The 15,872-nt window shown below is 30.3% G+C and overlaps 1 long non-coding RNA gene across 1 annotated transcript; it reads right to left on the bottom strand.

Annotated features, from left to right (window-relative positions):
* Positions 1–1,084: 1,084 nt before the first annotated feature.
* LOC129958348 (uncharacterized) lies at positions 1,085–4,730 on the bottom strand. Its single transcript, XR_008783208.1, has 3 exons — positions 4,342–4,730; positions 2,795–2,853; positions 1,085–1,277 (listed from the first exon to the last, which is right to left on the bottom strand). It is a non-coding gene; the product is annotated as an uncharacterized LOC129958348 (long non-coding RNA).
* Positions 4,731–15,872: the final 11,142 nt, after the last annotated feature.

Genomic DNA, 15,872 nt, shown 5'->3' with positions numbered 1-15,872 from the left:
TTCAAAAACTATTCATTGTAGAGCCATATTGCTGCCTATCCTATGTTTTGATTTTTAAAAAAATTAAATTAAAATTTATTTTTATCTACATGGCTGGCAGTTTTCATTAATTAGATGTTTTAATACTTTAATTTAAAGTAAATTTAGCAATGTGTGTTAATATGAATGCATTTACATGTATAAATAGCAAATTTGATTTGTTTTTGTTTGCTACTATAGATTAAATAAGTTGAGCATAAACCAGTAAATACCCATGCTTAAAATAATTTCTGGAAAAAGGTTATCAATAGTAAATTTTTTAGTCTTGCATAATATGAATTATTTGCATTTCCATTCAGTTATCAGGTTGACCTGTAAAAGAAAAACTCCGAATCTTTAGGATCTATATTAGAGAGGATGGGTGATTTTTAAAATTTGATGTTAAAATAACTGCTTTACAGAACCAGGGGAGTGAAAATTCTTCAGGCAAACACCTTGTATATTGTAATAATAATCACTAGCTTCTCTTTCTTATGGAAATAAGATATGATTTTGATTTGAGGCCTATTATAAACAATACAAGCAGATGATTAAAATGTATGTTGCCACACAATGTCTATCAGTTATTTTCGCTTTCAAATTCTCATCCTGGAAAAGAATATCAAAAGGTCTTGAAGAAACTCTGCTTTTAGGAACGTCAGAGGTCTATTCGTGTAGATCTAAATATTGCCTCCTTCCAACAGTTATGGGAGATACTCCTGTTTTATTTGATTACAACATAGTAAAGAATGCACTAATCAAAACAAATGAAATGGCATTTAAAAGGAAACCTAGCTATAAGTGCAGTAGATATTATCAGGGATCCTTAGAATGATAGAAATCATAATTCTTCCAATTTAAAGAAATAATTGATTTGGACACAAAATAATAATGATGGTTTCTTTCAATATGTTTACAGCATTTTCTGGACTGAATAATAAAAATCTACAAGCAGATATTTTTTACTTTCCAGAAATTCCTTAAAGAGTCAATATCAGACATAAATATGGAAAGTTTTAAGGTTTTTTTTTTTTTTTTTTTGCACGGCTATTTTTCACATTAGTTATTTAGAATCTTTCAGGTTATAACAAAGCAGAAAACAATAAAGAAATGATGCAAAGTATGCTGAAAAATTGTATTCCAATATAAGCATAAAAGTTCATTTTCTACAAAGTAATTTGAACACATCTTCTTAAAATCTGGGACATATCAGTAATATACAAAAAGGGAAGTTCCATTAGGATACCATAGTAATGAACCTAAAGCATCAAAGTAAATTTACTGCTTTATTTTATTTGTTCATTCATTCATTTTGTTAAAAAAAAATTTCCAACTTATATATAATATTAATTTGTATACTGATTGAATTTTTGATTTATATATTGATTATTTTTCACAATAAAGACTGTTTGTGGCAATGATTTAATTATATAATTTTTTTCCCCAACTAAAACAGTTTCGATGCGATTTGAGTGCCACATACATAGAGAAAATGAATTAACAAGAAATTTCATTTGCACTTTAACATAAAAATTGCAGCTAGTTTTATAGAAACAATTCTAGTATCAGAATCACTCTTAATATCACTGCAATATAATGAGCTCTAGAATCAGAGTCAAATAATAGAAAAATACAATAATCAACAGAAAAACACAAAGATGTTTTTATAAAGTTTAAATCATTTAATATATAAAAATTTATCGGCAAATTATATATACATTATCATACACATAATAAATTTTATCGATACTTAATATAAATAATATTTGAACAAAAACATGTCAAATATGAAGAAAACGTATGATGAAAAAAATGTATTTCATTAAAAAATTAAAGCAGGAAATCAGTGGCACATATGCAAAATTTCAGAGTTTCAATAATAGAACAATATTTAGAATGCTTCTTTGAGACCAGTTTAACATGAATAAACTAACAAACGAAAATCAATCATGCTCTTAAATAAATCAAGTTATTTTTTTAATAAATAGTAAAATGTGCAAAGAAACATCAAAAGTCACAACAATAAAATTTACAATAATTTCTAACTGGCAACAAATGCATAAAAAAAATAATCTCTAAGTGAGCAAACCGAGCAACCTCTGCATTTCATTTTCTATTAACTTCAGAAATCTTAGTCAATAAGGAAGAAATAAGCAAATGAGAGAAAGAATTTAGATATTATTATTGTATATTAAAGTAAGCACCTTGCATTAAAAATTGTCCACCTTATAAAACTTAAACATATATTGTTAATAATTACTATTTAATAAATGAACTAACAGATAATTCCTATAAAAGGCAATGACAGAAATGATGAGAAATAAGAACTATTTTTATATCAGATTAAAAAAGAAATCACTATAAAAATATGAATACATTTTAGTTATGAGGTGAAGATTTTATCTAATTTACTTTACTTTGCTATGATTGATTCTAGAAATTTATATAACCTAGAAAATACTAAATAGATAACAGAATTTGAAAGTTTGTATGAAAAAAATTATGTGAAATAAATAATTATAATTACTAATAACAAATATAAAAATAGTTTTGAAAATTTTATACTATTTAATATCAAAAAAAAAATCAAACCAACTAATTAAAGATACATCATAAAATACTTCATAAATTTTTCCTTTATACAAAATACACAAATACAGATCATATAAATATATCTTTTGCATATACATAAATAATTAAAATGAATTTTAATTTAAAATCTAAAACCTATCATCTGTATTAATAAATATGCTAAAATTAAATTTAAAAGGCTTACCTTCTAAAAGAAAGTTTTTTCAATGATGTACAAACATTCTTCCTTTCACAAAGAGAAACCTATAAAGAATGCAATCTGTTAAAAATTATTGATATATTATGCGTGTAATAATATATATTTCCATTACGGTTTAAATAATTTATAATTTATTCTGCGTTTATTAAGCTTTAAATCTGGACAAAAAATTTTTTTAAACTTAACTAGGAACGAAAGTTAGCTTAAAGAAATGGAAGGAAAAAAAACTCCTTTATTTTTATTTACTATTATTTAATTTATATAATCAAGAACAGAATTTAAATTACAGAGACTGAAGGTAGTTCTGAAGAAAATGAAATATTTTATGATCCGATTGAAGAGGTAGGACATTAAAAATCATTCATTTCTAATTGTAATTTTGTATGGTCTCGTTCATAACATACTGACATAGAATTCAAAATGGCCTTTAACAAAATTAGAAAACAAAACTAAAACAATAAATACCCAACCAGAAATATGCTATCTAAATTTTCATAATGAACTTACAGTCACAAAAACGGGATATTGTTTATACAGCATTGAATTTTAACAATTTGTGGCCACAGGCGATAAATTATTCCGAGACCACCTTCTAGGTAAATTGCCCGATGATTAGAAAGTAACATGACTAAACTTATTTGCACTTTTAAATTCATATTTATTCTTCTTTTAGTTATGTAATATATACATATATATAATTAATAAAGTTGCTACCATTTATCTTCATTATCTGTTTTGATAATATAAAATGATAATGTGACAATGATTTATTTCTGTCTTTGTGCGTTTACATTACATTAGTTTAAACATTACAGTTTTCAAACATTCAAATTTTGAAACTGAAAATTTATTCTTGACAAATATATCAGCATTATTATTTTTTTTTAATATTTTGAGGACTTGTATCCCTAATTTTTTTTCATTAACTATAAGGAGTATTATTATAAATTGAGAACTGCTGAGGGAAAATATTCCTATTTATATTCTATTCAAACTGGAATAAACAGTGCCTATGTTCTTTGTCTCATGAACTGAATTGTATTTTTCCATTCAATTGCATATCTGTTTAAAATTAAGCTCATAAACTTATCAAAATAATGATTTAAAATTACTTAAAGAACTAACTCAATTATTTACAAATTGATGACCTAAAATTTTTCCATTAGCATTTTTAAGTAAAAAAAACATTAGAATAAATCGCAATCACAAATATTTTATTGGCACCAAAATAATAAAAAGATGCCGAAACTTTTTAACACCATCTAAATACTGTTTAATTATATGATCGGATAAATTAAAAATAAAATGTAATAGAATTATAAACAAATTATATTTTATATTTATACCATGCACAATCTCATGTTGTAACTTACCTCAATTTTTTTTATACATATTCTTTTAAACTATTTTGGAAATCAAATTTTTCATTCATTGGCCATGATAGCCAGAAAATTCAGGCATTCTTGCATTTTCGCCAAAATATAAAAGATTTTAAACAGCTTTAGTTTCGTGAAACTGCTTGCATTACTGACCTTTAAGCATCTGTAAATTTCAACACAGCCATTGCATTCGGGAAAGTTCATTGCACTATATCATCATTTCCTGAAAGTAAGTTAAATCGCATTATTGCATTCCCAACAATAGTTCTTAGCGTATCCCTCTTACAGAACGACACCTTTGCGAAGCACGTCGTTCAATGCTATCGCATTCGTAATAACATTTAACGAGGAAAACAAAATTACAAACATTCGATTCGTAACAATAAGAACTTAACATACGGGCTCACTTTTATCTGGAAAGTCAAATGACGTGTAAAGCGCATCTGCATAAATCATTTGCTTCTTCCTGCCGTAAGCAAATAACAAGACACTGCGATTTTACATAACCCCACAAACAGTTTCTTTCAGAAACATTTTAAACCGATGTCTTTATCTTATTTTAACAATATTGCATACAGCGCCATTTTTTCCCCTGATGGTCGTTTTTGAATATTATTATTATTATTTTTGGTGGAAATTTCCCATGTCATTCTTTAAACTATTACAAAGTTTGATAACATCTGGTCCAGTAGTTTTCCTTTTATGAACATTTCAAAGATGAACTTTAATTATAATCATCCTGTACTTTAGTTCAATTCTGAAATATTAAAAGTTATTCATATAAACAAAATAGGCAAATTTTAAACTACCACCTTTAAATAAAAGAAGCATTGTATATAAAATTTATCACTGCAAAATGTTGGTATACGCTCAGTGGTAATCAAAGGGTTACCCCATAATGAGGAGTCAAATGAAATCAAAGACATACTGAAAAATCAACACAGCCTACCTGTAACCAAGGTAACTCAGTTGACTCAGCTCAAAACAAAAAGACCACTCCCCTTCTACCTTGTTGAACTAGTTAGAAATAATGAAGCTCAACAAATATTTGATATTCAACACATAAACTATCTAAAAATTACTGTCGAACCCTTTAGGGGAAGACGAATGGTCAACCAATGTTTCAGATGCAACAGATTCCATCATACTGCGGAGTGTTGCGAAATGGCACCTAGGTGCTTAAAATGTAACGAAGCTCACCTCACTAGTCAGTGCACTATCACTGAAAAAATACAAGACCCCACATGCATCAACTGCCATAAAACAGGTCATGTTGCTTCCTATAGAGGCTGTGAAGCCTTCCCAAAACTACCAAATAACAACCTTATAAGAGACAATTACTATTCCCAAAATAGATACAATAACTACAACAAATCAGCTTATATTCAAGAAAACAAATCTTTCGCCGATCTTTTTAACGGTGACACTCCTCAACAGAGGGCGCCACGAGAACAACCTGCAGTCACTGTAAACAAACATAGAAACACTGAAGATATCAACCTTTCTACCACGCTAGGCGATAGTTTTATTAAAGACATCGCCGAAGCTACACAGGAATTAAGGAAACTAGTCCAACAATTCCCTAATCTCTTCAGAGCATTAAAAAACCTCAAAAATGCACATACAATCGAAGATAAATTAAAGCTTCTCCTGACGGCTTTTCAAAGCCACGACTCAAACTCCTCTTACTAAGTTAATTCAAGCTAAACAGCCCAAATATTGTGTACTGGAACGCAAACGGGATCAAGAATAAAATAAATGAATTCAGACTGTTCGTAAATAAGTATAACCCCGACATTATCTTATTACAGGAAACACATCTGAGACCACAAAAGAAAATCTTTCTAGCAAATTACGCTTCCTACTACAGCTACCGAAAAATAATTAATCCTACACAAAACGCAGCAGGTGGAACTGCGATACTAATTAAAAATTACATACCTCATTACGAACTTATACTCCCAACCCTCTTTCACGTAGAAGCAAATGCAATAGTTATTAATTTTAAAGATATTGAACCCATAACACTCACCTCTATTTACATACCCCCCCACTCCGATAATTCACATTTGATATTGAAAACTTAATTCAAATTAGCCCCAACCAAATTATAGCCGGTGATTATAATGCACACCATAAGAACTGGAATTGTAAATATAACACACACAGAGGTATTTCCCTCAACACCTTCTGCAACAGAGCTGGTATAGATATCATTGCCCCTACCACCCCCACAAGATTTGGAATTAATTCTACCTCCACAATAGACCTAGCACTTGTTAAAGACTTTATTTACCCCTATGAAATTAACTCCTTACCAGAATTAAGCTCTGATCACAACCCCATTCACTTAAACTTTTTCATTAAATACACCCTACCAAATAGCATTGGAAAAAATAAAACAAACTGGACCCTTTTTAAAAACAATTTAAATAAAACAGAAAACCTAAATTTCATAAGCATTGATTCAGAAACTAAAATTGATAACGCAATCAACACTCTAGAACAAATAATAAACCAGGCCAAGATCACTGCATCTAAACCCATTACAACTTCTAATATCCATTTTGACCCTAAATTAAAACGACTTAACAGGGAGCGTAACTATGCTAGAAAGATGTTTCAACAAACCAGAGACCCAACCTTCAAGAAAATAACTAATAAACTAAATAAAGAAATCACTAAATTAAATAAAACAATTGAACACAATAATTTCATTAATAAGATTGTAAACGCCAACCCTGAAGATAATACTATCTGGGAACTCGTCAAACCATTTAAAAAGAAATTTAAAAATATACCACCACTCAAAAACACACACACACTTGCTCTAACAGATGAGGATAAAGCAGAATGCATAGCAAACAGTCTAGAAAACCAATTTAAAAATAATGATACCATAGACTTTGAAACTGATAATATTGTAACTGAAACTATTGCCCAATTTAAATTTAATAAAAATACCCTTAAAGAAATTAAAACACCCCCCACCCCCCTCAAAATTAAATCAGCTATTAAAAAATTTAAAAATAATAAATCCCCAGGACATGATGGTATCAACAATAAAATGCTAAAAAATCTCCCTGAAAATATTATTTATGAACTCGCAATTTTAATCTACAAAATCCTAATCATTGGGTACTTTCCTAAAAGATGGAAAACAGCAACTGTGGTTCCAATACACAAACCCGGGAAAGACCCAACCGACCCAACCAACTACAGACCCATTTCTCTACTACCCTCAATAAGTAAACTAACTGAACAAATTATCCTTAATAGACTTAATTACTTTCTTGAAGTAAATAACATCCTGATCCCAGAACAATTTGGGTTCAGAAAAAACCTATCTACAACTCATCAGCTATACCGTGTTACCGAATTCATCGAAGAAGCATTCATTAATAAAGAAAAAGCAGCAGCGGTATTTTTAGACATACAAAAAGCCTTCGATAGAGTTTGGCAACACGGTTTAATATATAAATTAATAAATTACAATATCCCCAACTACTTAATTCAAATAATCTACTCCTACCTATCAAACCGTAAATTCAAAGTTAAAATAAAAAACGCAATTTCCTCTGAAAAAAACATCCAAGCCGGCGTCGCACAAGGTTCAAAAATTGGCCCAGTGCTGTTTTCACAATTTATTAATGATATACCCAAGCAGTTCAATACCATGCTATGCATTTTTGCAGACGACACAGCGATACTCGCAAAAAACAAAAACCCAAACTACATGCAGCTAGCTCTAAATAGACACCTCCACAATCTTGAAGGTTGGTTCGAAAAATGGAAAATTACCATTAATGTATCCAAAACTGAAGCTATTATCTTCCACAAATCACCCATTAATAAATCCTTCCCCCAACTTAAAATTAATAATAAATTTATCCCGTGGTCTCAGAACTGCAAATACCTCGGTGTAATATTAGATAGAAAACTAACATGGAAGCCCCACCTACTATATGTCAAAAATAAATTCCGTGATCTCTCGAGAAAATTTTACCCCCTACTATCATGGAATTCAAAAATGAATAGGGAAAATAAATTACTTATTTACACAGCCTATTTGCGTCCAGTACTCACATATGCCTGCCCAGTGTGGGGGTATGCTGCCAAAAGTAACCTAAAATTAATTATTCAGCAACAAAATCAAATTATAAAAAGTATCTGTAAAGTACCCAGATATCTCTCCAACTCTGAAATTTATAAAGCTCTCGATTACCCACCTCTCAAAAAATTCATACAAAAAATAGCCACTAACTTCCATAACAATCTTATAAATATAAATAACGAAGCTATAAAACTAATCCCTAATTACGATCCCAATCCGCGAATAAAAAGACCAAAAAACGTACTCCTCTAACACATCTAACCCTTTCACTAACTGGTACAACCCTTTCACCTTACCTGCTTAAATAATGTAAACATTAATTGCTCGCGGCGCCATCTAGTGCTATTAAACTTAACATGTAACTTCCCCTGCACTGGATCCATATCGTAAAGACCCGTTACCGCCGGCAGCATACCCACTCACCCACTCCTACAGTAACAACCAATAGCATATCGACTTTCCAAATCTCACTCAAATCAAGCCAATCACAAACCTAGCTTCGCCAAATCCACATATGAACTCCTAACTCAATAATTTTAACAGTACCATGGCATTATATCAAAAGTTATGCTCTATCAGTCACATTAAGGGGATAGTCCTTCTCCAAGGACGGGTACCCCGATAAACCCACCATCGAGATCGAGATCAATGTTGGTATACGCTCCATTGCGTTGTAGACGGAAATTAAAATATTCAAGACAACGACTGAAATAGCCGTTTATTTAAATAAAGAAATATCTGGATCGCTCTGGTTTCCAATATTGTTTACATACTTATCAGGGGTGAGTGAATTTATCCTTGTCCATCGCAAACCGTACATTTCGGAGGTTTGAGCGTTTTTGAGGGAGAAGTGTTATCATCTATATATGTTGAGCACAGTGTGCCGGATATATATATAAAAACACACACGCACATTTTATTTTACTTGTACCTTAATTTCCTCTCAAGTATTATCCTTCGGGACACTTTTAATAACAACATTAGTTGGCTTTTCTGCTTGGGAGGAGATCCCATGGTTTCTTTATCTAAATATTTGGTCAATTTGCGGAGATCTTCTGTTGTCTGGAAGAAGTGGAAACATTTTCTTAATGGTTTGGCCTCCCATTTTATATGAGGGTTTTCATTAAGTAGTTAGAGTATAGTTTTGTATTTATTGGTTCGCTTAAGAACGACTGGGGGATTTTTTTAAAATCATTAATTTCTTCTATTTTCTTTCCTGGTTCTTTTTTTTTTTTTTTTTTTTCATTAAAGATGCTTTCCCATGAGGGTTTTTTTTTGTTGTTGATGTTTGTTTCTTTTAATGTTCTTCGTTAACTGAGAGTGATCGTAACATTTTGTTTTTGAAATCTCTTTCGTTGTCAGGTTCAGTAACTGAATTTTTCCCTAAGAAGATAGCTAAGCCATATTCTAAATTGAGCATCTGTTTATAGGTTTATTTTTTCATCTGATACTGGCTGGAGCTCTAGTTTGTATATTCAGTGACACTGATTGTTACCCTACAAAATTACAAAACTGTTCCTTCCTTTGATGCTTTCATTACAGTGCTTTGTGGAAATCTAAAATTTTATCAGGATACCCGACATTTTATTTCTATTTACATTTAAAATCGCTATAAATTATTGAAATCTTCAAAATAATAAAAAAATATATTTTTTTAAATTCTCCAAACTAAAATATTTTGTCGAAAAAATAGTTTTTTCGGCTTAACTCTTTTGATAGAGGGCGCTACAAACATATATTACTGTACGCCCACATTGGTATGATTTATTGATAAGAGAATAACGAAACCTAATTTCTTTATTTATCGAATAATGGAATAGAAATAAAGAATTCTAGTTCCAATTTCTCAGAAAGACATCATCATCTCTTGATTTAAGAGATGCAGTATTAGAACTATACCACGATCTCACTAGTCAGCAACAAACCATTGTGTATACAAACAGCTATAAACTCCAAATCTGCGCCAGTCCTCGTAAAGTACAGTCTTTATTTAATATTCTTTTTTGCAATTTAATTTGTTTATTAGATAGCAATTTAATTTCAGTGGGGACAATCCTAATTTTATCACTGTGAAGATCAGTATGGAAGCTGAGAACTGCAAACGAGATCGAAGCGCCACATTTACAATTAGAAAAATTAAGCAGCAATGATTTGTTCCCATTCAGAGGAATTAAGTGCGTTTTGAAAGAAAGAATCCATAGAAAAAGTTTTAAATTTATTTTATGTTTATTCATATTTTATATGTGACGCAAAGTAAACAAGCATATTATCAGTGACGGATTTTGATAATTTGAGGTCACAGGCGATAAATTATTCAGAGGCCTCCTTCTAGGTAAATTGCATGGTGATTAGAAAATAACGTGAACTAAACTTATTTGCGCTTTTAAATTAATCTTTAAGCTTATTTTAATTATGTATATATGTGTGTGTGTGTGGCGGATAGTTATGAGCGAGGATAGAACCTGGAACCTTGTGGTTCGCAGCCGAGTAACAAGACCACATTGCAAAAGGAATTGCCCGTGTTTCGTAGCTGTTATCTGGTTTATAAGCTTTTCACCACAGTACTCTCCCTCCAGTGAGTCGAACGATTTGGCTGTTGAGTGGTGATGTATTATCTATTGATTCTAATGCGCCTGTATCCATTTGAGCATTTGAGTAGCGCGAAGCGTTATGGCGAGCGTCTGTGGTGGTTACTGTTGCGCCAAATGAGTCTGACGGTTTTGTGTTGCCGCGTCAAGTGAGTCTGACGACTTTGGGTTGCTGTGGGTAGATAGCGCTACAGCTTCACACACATTTAAAATTATATGAATATTAAATTGACAATTTTTATTTCTGTCTTTGAGTATTTACATTACATTAGGATGAACATTACAGTTTTCAGACATTCAATTTTTGGAACTGAAAAATTATTCTTGATAAATATATCAGTTTTTTAAAAATGTTTTGAGGACTTATATCCCCAATTTTTTTCATTAATTATAACGTGTTTTATTATAAACCGAGAACTGCCGAGGGAAAATATTCCTATTTATATTCTATTCAAACTGGAATAAATAGTATCGATGTTCTTTGTCTCATGAACTGAATGGCATTTTTCATTCATGAATGGTCTTCTTTACTGTTCTGTGAAACACAAAACAGTGAAGTGCAAGACTCTGAAAATAAAAATCTTAGTACTCTCGGGATTCATCACATTGGCCAAAGTCCATAATTGTTCGGAAAGGGGGGGGGGACTATTATCAGAGAATATGCAAGGTGGTTGTGAGAAGACCACTCTTACTTATATCCCCAATTTTTTTCATTAATTATAACGTGTTTTATTATAAACCGAGAACTGCCGAGGGAAAATATTTCTATTTATATTCTATTCAAACTGGAATAAACAGTATCGATGTTCTTTGTCTCATGAACTGAATGGCATTTTTCATTCATGAATGGTCTTCTTTACTGTACTGTGAAACACAAAACACTGAAGTGCAAGACTCTGAAAATAAAAATCTTAGTACTCTCGGGATTCATAACATTGGCCAAAGTCCATAATTGTTGGGAAAAGGGGGGGGGACTATTGTCAGAGAATATGCAAGGAGGTTGTGAGAAGACCACTCTTACTGGTTTGAAAGTTGGAGATCACTACCAATACATGGATCATATAACTGTACTAAATATATTTTATCAAACCTTGTAAGAACGGCAGATGCAATTTGAGAATTTATAAAAGCATAAAGACAGATGGTGATAGTTCTTGACTTTTACTGAACAGCTTGCATGTCACCATAATTCCAGTAGGTCAGCTTTGTCATCTGTGGCAAATGTCGTATTTTTTAACAAATAAGGTAGTTTAATTTGCTACCAAGTTCCTAAATCAATTAATAGAGGTGACAATGATTTCATCACATACAGAAACATTTAAAAAGAGCTTTTCTGCCGTTTTAACATTTATAAGTTATTTGCAAGTTTTATCAACACTTTTGCTTTCAGATATTTAAACAAATATTTTTGGTAGTCAATATAAGTGATTTAAACAGTCCATACCATCAAAAATAAACAAAAAACACTTAATTTCCTTAAATCAGCATATAATTCCAATTCAAAATTATATTTAGATTTCAGTTTTGTTAAATTTTGGTTTAAAAACATAACGTGTCAAAGGTATACCAGAAAACTAGATAAGAATGGAGCAACTTTGCCAATTTAGAATACCATGTTGCATTAGGACCAAATTGAGGAGCTGCAGGTATCAAAATTATGATAATATTATGTTGTAATTAGCTGTCTGTAAACTTTGTTACTTTTATAAATGATAAACATTTACTGCAGCATACTTTTTTCATTTTATTAATGACAAATTTCAATTCAACTCCCGAATGATAAAAACCAAATTACTTAATGCTTAAATTCAATATGAAAAATATTAAAATTGGATGTTTTTTTTAAGTTAATCAGAAAAAAAGTCAAAATTTTGCACCCTAGTGAAAACAAAAGATTAATAAAGAAGAACATATTTCGGTTTTTCTCAACAGAGTAGATCATTGACTTTAAAGCTATGATATCCAAATACATATTTCGGATAATGGGAAATGTATACCAACAACAGAAATACATTACCATACACAATTAATAGTTTCAAATTCTCTCAGTAAAATTTCCTACTTGAAACAGTACCTTTTCAAACAGCATGAGTTAATTTGTTTCAAGGGGGGGGGGAAATGAAGTTCTTGCATAAGTCTTAAGTTATCCAAAAGTAAGCTGCCGAAGAAAAAAAAAGCAACTTTATATAATGTTCTGTTTTCAAGTTTTACTAAAGTTCCAGGATATATAATGATATTGTGAGCAACGCAGTTTTGTTTTTCGTTTTTTAATACCAAATCATTAAGCATACCACATTATATATTGTTCCGGCAGGAAACCTTCACATTATCATTATAAATATAGCAACAACATCAAGCACAACGGAGAGATTCATAATATCATAGCAAAACTTTGATATTAAGGTTGTTTGAAACATTACAATTATTACTTGGTTATTGAAAAGTGTAAGAAAGCATAGTTACTAACATAAATTTGATCGCTATAACTAACTGTAGCCTTATGGTCATATAATGAAAATGTTTAAAATAAATGTTAGTTAGAGAAGGAATATCTAGATGAAACGTATAGACATTTGTCATAAAAATGATTCTGGAACAGTCATAAGATGATATTTTGATAACAGCAACTGAATAATTTGAATTCCCAAAATTTTTAATACCAAATTATTAGGAGTTTCAAATATGATAAATAGTCTCAGTATTATAATTTTAAATACAACTAACCAATATTGTATACTTCAGTATAAATAGACTTTAGTGAAGAAAGCTTTAGAAACATGGATTACACCTCGTTTCAAAACTAAACAGAAAATGACCAGGAGCATCGGGAACATGTCAAACATTTCAGCAAAATTTTTGAGAATTTCTAAAATGAAAGGTAAGAGATTAATCAATACTGTACAATATAGAAAATCAATGGCTACTGTTGAAAGATGAAAAAAAAAAAACATATTTTAGCAGAAGCAATAAAAAAGGTTGCACTTCAGGCAGAAGAGAACAAAACTTCCAACAAACAAGCAGTGTTTTATGGCACAAAACTGAGGAACTCCCGGTTCCAGATCATACAATATATCCTTTATATTATCAGTAAAAGCTTCAACTAGTGCAGAGGTTATTTCCACATGATTTCGATTCTTCCCAATGGCTTTCATTTCAGTTTTTTGCTTGCTTTGAAGCTCATACAGAATGGAGTGGAATATCCTCTGAAGAGATGAAGCGCACTTTCATTTGGGCGATTCGATGAATACTCACAACTGTCGAATTAGGTAAATCCGAGTTCAATTTTACAGATTCCACTTTGCAGAACCAAAAGTAAATGCATGGTGTAGGCTTATTGCGCCATATATTCTTGGCTCAAATTTCTTTTAGGAGTGAAGTGCTAGGGGTCCAGTAACACGCTTGATCACCAGGCAGCTATATGCATTGTTGTTACAGAATAAAATTGTTCCACCATGCAAGTCAAAGCTTTTCACTGACAATTTTTATGCAAGATGGTGTTTTTCCACACATTAACATTTGCTTTAAGAACGTTTTCAAAAATCGCTTCACAGAACCTATCATCGGGCTCATGTTTCTTGATCTGTGGATTTTTCTATCCATAGTCCATGTAACTTTTTGCTTTGAAATCATTTGAAAAGTCATGATAAACGAGGAACTTTACCTGATCTTAAACACAGCAGTTCAGAATATGTCCATAATATTTATCAAAGCCTACTGCGGTTATCTGTGAAACATGCTGTCTTACTATTCCAGATGGAGCTGAAAATGATGGCCGTAATATTGAAACTTTGTTGTAATAAATTTGTAATCTATCGTAAATGCATGCTAAATGCTCAATTCATTAAAAAGCGGTCTCTGGCTACGAAATTATGAACTAATTTTTCTATTCGCTTAAATAAATTTAAATTAATTCATTATGCTCTATACAAAATTTCATGACTTTCTGAACAATAATTTTTTCTATAGACAACTTTAAAATAGGATCACTTAAGTATCGACACCCTGTATTTAGTTTCGCACATTCCTTCTCGTGAAATGAACTCTCAAAACATATGAATTTTAAGTAATTGAAAAGAAAATTAATTATTTTGAGAAATTAAATGTATTGCGCTATCACTTTTAGAATTTTTTACTTGAATAATAAATTAATATTAATTCACCTTTATTTAACTTAAATCTTTTCAATAATTTTACTTTTGTTTCATTTACATACAAAGGAAATCATTTGTGAAGTTAATTAATTATTATTATTATTTAATATTATTTATAATCACTATTATTCTTAAATCTAAAATACTACTTCATTGGTTTATATAAACATTCTGAAAAATATTCTCATCGAGATTCAAACTAGTTATTGAAACCTGAGAAAATCATTATCAATTTTGTCAATGTGTAAAGTTACAGTAAAGAAGTTCTAATCATTTTGACCAAGTTTTAATTATTGAATGTTTAGAATGCCTTCCTGTTCTGATTATTAAAATGGACATGAATAGTTCAATAAAATATCTTGAGAATCTCCATCAAAGGACTATTAGACTATTATTTCATTTGCGAAGAGGTCATTAATTTCCATTCATGTCATTGGGTGTCACCGCAATCGTTCTCATGAAACCTATGCATTTTTTTTTCCATATATTTTTTTCGTGTTTTGACTCATGGAGTGTCAGTATTAGATTTTGATCTGTTTGTATTAATCTCATATATTTATGAAACACTTTTTTTTTAAATTTTTATTTGAAAAACTTCTTGTAATTATTAATTAATCTAAATGTCATTTGATAAAATGCATGATAAATAAATTAATTTTGCTTATTTGCAGTTGTTTTTGAGGAATTTTGTAATATTAATATTGTATTGAATTATATCTAATTAAATATAGTGATTTCTAATTTCAATATTTTCCATCAACTACCAGTATTTTAATATGAAGATTATAATTAAAAAGTAAATATATTCACCTCCATTCCTTTGACCGAATG

This window comes from Argiope bruennichi, chromosome X1 (genome assembly GCF_947563725.1).
Source record: "Argiope bruennichi chromosome X1, qqArgBrue1.1, whole genome shotgun sequence".
NCBI lineage: Eukaryota > Metazoa > Arthropoda > Arachnida > Araneae > Araneidae > Argiope > Argiope bruennichi.
This window is presented reverse-complemented; position numbering and strand designations above follow the sequence as displayed.